We start from the raw sequence: 4464 nt of genomic DNA on the forward strand, positions 1-4464 counted from the left end.
ATATATATATATATATATATATCAGTGATTACTTCAGTAAGTATGGTGGTCAGTTATGTATGTATAAATAAATGTTTTATACCTAAACAAGAGCATGCCTTGTAATCATTGACCTAAAAATATCTAATAAATGATGCCTTGATAGTCAGTGTAAGACAAAACAAAAGCAACATTTCTAAACTTATTATCAAACTCACTACACCTTCATGGTTTCATCATCATGTTATCTCATCACATGTATCCCAACGGTCTATTTAATCCTCTCTGGAAAATTGGTCTCATATCACTTAGGATGATAAAAAATTTCGGAGGGAAGAACGTGTACGAGTAGGAGACTTGTTGTTAGTACTGCACATTTATGAACCAGCTCCTTACATTATACAGCATAGTTCGTATCTGATAAACTACTAAAATAATTGAGCTATTCTTGCAATATTTTTAATTGAACAGAATGTCAAAATCAATTTGATAAAATACAGTAATAAAGTATAAAGTATCTCTGATATGGTATCTACCATGTTTTACCACTTGAGCTGCATGAGAAAACTGATTTAAATAGAGAAACACGTTTCTAAAATGTTGCTTTCAGCTTGCTCATCTTCATTGAGAAAGAGAAAAATATTGATTGTTATATATTTTGATGTGTTGTGGTACTATAACAGTCAGGCCTCGACATGTTCCTTGACTTAATTGTGACAAAAGGGACTTGCCCAACATGATACTGTGAGTGGTATGCTGCTGGTTGGTATGTGCTTCCCTTCACACTCATCTGCTCCTACGATGATGGACAGCACCCGCACACATTCATCTCCACAGGGAGAGCTGTTTCAGCCATAGGCCATTCAAAACAAAAATGATCCACTGTGTCTGAGGAACACGTTACAGTGGGTTCATTCATTCATGTTGTCAGCACTCTGTCTCTGCTGTTCCCTTTCTTAAAAAAAAGACTTCAGTTCCACTGCTGCCTCTTAGCTTCTGTAAGCATTCCATGGCTTTGTATCACATTATTTTTTAAATTTCTTGACATAACACAACAAATAATCCCTCGATCGCATCAACAAATACCATGGTGTGAGTTCATCTCAGTTTAATAAACATGTTTTCATGATTAAGGGAGGCTAGTCCTTGTAGTGAATGTAATGGTTCAAGACTCAAGCGGAGACATTAATGCAGGAGAGCGTGTGCACTTTGTAACATAATTAAAAGTTGTCCAGCGGTAGGGACTGCTGCAGGGTGCAATTACTCATAACTGCCAATGTGATAACATGAGAGTCTGTGGATCACTGTATTGTGCACAACTGCAAACACGTTTTAAATTAGTGACACACTTTCTTTCACAGGTTGTCTAAATGTTTGTCTGCTAGAGTGGGACTTCTCAAAAGATATGTATCACTCTTGTTTTAAAATATTTGACAAGGTCATGGGTGTCAAACATTAAAGTTAAATCAATGAAAACCCCACGAGCGGATAATAATATACAAAAAACGCTGACTCTCAGAGCTTGCATGCTCTGCACACACCTGCGCATTCATGATATTCAATTTATGTTGCTGCAGATTTTTTTAACGGGTCATTGATCTGGCAGACGCAAATGAAAACAAGGTGGAAATGGATTCTACACTATTTATAATGTCGTTTTGAAGCCACTACCCTTGTTTGGGTTGGATCTGTATATAATTAATATCTCATTGTTTGTGTAAGACAGGGTCATTGAGGTTAATTGAGTCTTACTTCAAAATTCTGGCTGGGAGCCACACCTGCAGTCTTTACTGTATATTCATTTTAATTACTATAAAAGGAGTAGGCAGCCAGTCTTTCCAGGCCTAATTATTGGGCAAATGCTGTGTAAACAACAACAAAGGCTGGCCCTGTTCAACTGCCGGCGCAATATTAGCCGATATAGCATATAATCATACTGTGGCTGTCACCGCTGCTCCCTTTCCATCACTGATAAATAGGCTACTTGAGTGAACTGAGTGGAGAGTCAAGATAACCTCCGAAACAAAGCCTTGTGGGTATTGGCTGCTGGAGTATTTGCAAGGCATGTCATGATATCAGCCTCTCACTCTGCCTCACTTTGAAGCACTGAACAAACTGGCCTTCCCATAAAAACCCATAATTATGTTTTTATACTGATTCACAGTGTGAAAACTTCCAGACCTGATACTTTGCATTAAGCTCAGTAGAGCCCACCCTTAAGGAATACAATCAGCATCACGTTGCATGCAGCTTTATTCATTATAAAAAAGAAATATACCAGTTCCTTGTGACATCAGGGTTTGATGCCATTTTAATCTTGTAAAAAGTGTTACAGTAATCCCTCAATCTTGCTCAGTATATTTGAAAAGATTAAAAAAATAAAAATAAATTGCAAACTTCCTCTGGCACTAGTTTCTCAGATATGGGACTTATCTGCGTCTTATATACAGTAGTACATAAAATGTCTTGGGGTTATGGAGTGTTGGTCGGACAATGACAACAACGTTGTGCATGAGCATTTCTCAATATTTTCTAACATTTTAAAATCAAAACAGTTCATGGATTGATCAAGAAAATAATCAGCACATGCCTCAATAATAAAAATAATGATGGATATTTTGCTCAAACGGTAGAGCAGATACCCTGTGACTGCAGTTGAGCACAGTCTTAGACATGAAAACTAAAGATGTGGTGAAACAGGGCAAGAAATAGGGATCTTTCTCTTTTTAAATAGTTTTATATAAATACACATATTTACATATTTAGAAGGTTGTGTCCTTTGTTCTCTTTGTCTAAATTTTTGATTTTGTTTGATAGCTGGGGACAGACAGGAAGTGGGGGATGACATGCAACAATAGAAAATCAAACCTGGGCTATAGGTACATGTACAGTACATGTGCACCTTAGACCACACAAGGCAACAGGGACGACTCTTTTTAGTTACACTTTTCAACTTGTCAATCCATGTACAGCAGTATTTTATTATAGGTGTAAATATGTAAAGCTTTTTAACACATGCTTATATCACGTTTAACTGCCACATACTGTTGAAGCACTGAATGATATGTCCTCAGCATAGGACAAAAACAACATCCTGGCTGTGACTACGTTCTGATGACAGCCTGAGTATAGGTCAGGACCAGCGATGCATACAGTGCACGCAGGTTCAAGAATAATCACAGAGGGTTTGGGGTGAAATTTAATCACTCCATGATTGCACTCTGTAGGTTCTCCAACAGAAGCTTTCAAGTGTTATTATAATTCCCCAATTTGCCTCCTTGACCTTAAAGGTCTACTTGAACATCATAAACCAGTCACTTGAGAGCTGAACAACTGGATTATGTTGTAGCAGAATACTTGTTCTTTATGTGACAGGCTCATATATGCATTTTTGTAACCATGACATTTGTCAACTTATTTTTTTATAGCAACATCTATTCACTTAAACTCACAAAATAGAAGTGTTAATTTAAAGGTCATGAGACTGTAGCTGGGATTTTTTGTATACATGTGTACAAACTGCTTCACAATTTTAAGCTGGCATTCAACAGTTATTGAAGATAGATGACGGGGATGATAAAGATGATACCACTAATAATTCAATTGATAAATCAGGTTGGGTCAGGAATCTATTATTACTCTGTGCCTTTCTCATCTATAACTAGTGGCTGAACCCCGCTAGCAGTCATTTCCCATCTCACAGACTGTCTGGATGACTGATCAGGGTTGTGATTGTCTCCCCTCTCCCCAACACACCACCGCTACATACGTCAGCAGCAGCACATACATCTTGAGCAGTCCAACTCCAAGCCAGAGCAGTATAGAGCCGCAGTAAACGTTGCAATCAGCGCCAGAATTGGGCCAATTCCTCATAACCTTGTCGGCACATGGCACCATGCCTTGAATCATAAGAGCGTGAGGCTGTAGCAACTGTTCAATCTTTCAGCAAAGCAGCTGTATTGCCCCAGTACAGTTGAAGAGGGTAAATCAACATTTAAATATCTGTCTGCCCACAAAAGCTGCATGGGCATTGTAGACTTGATGTAATGAAGTTGCCACAAACCTCTGTCATGGCAGCAATATGACATTGCATCTTGTTGCACACCAGCCTGTTCTTTTTTTTTTTTGCTGTATTCACTACAATGACAGCCGCTTTACAAGAAAGCAGCTGGCCGCGTGGGGAGGAGTTTGTGGTGGATGGAGAGCAGAGTTTCCTTCCCGGGGAAAACTAAAGCCTTTCACCCAGGAAATGTGTGTTCTTTAGGAGTGTTTTAATCCAAACCACAATATTTTTCCTCATCTCAACTAGTTGTTTAGGTGACTAATCTGACAGGTCCCATGGCATGAAAATGTCACTTTATGAGGTTTTATAACATTAATATGAGTTCCACCAGCCTGCCATGTTCCCCCAGTTGCTAGAAATGGCAATAGGTGTAAACCAGGCCCTGCGTATTGTGCTCTGCCTTTGAGAAAATGAAAGCTCAG

This window comes from Etheostoma spectabile, chromosome 6 (genome assembly GCF_008692095.1).
Source record: "Etheostoma spectabile isolate EspeVRDwgs_2016 chromosome 6, UIUC_Espe_1.0, whole genome shotgun sequence".
NCBI lineage: Eukaryota > Metazoa > Chordata > Actinopteri > Perciformes > Percidae > Etheostoma > Etheostoma spectabile.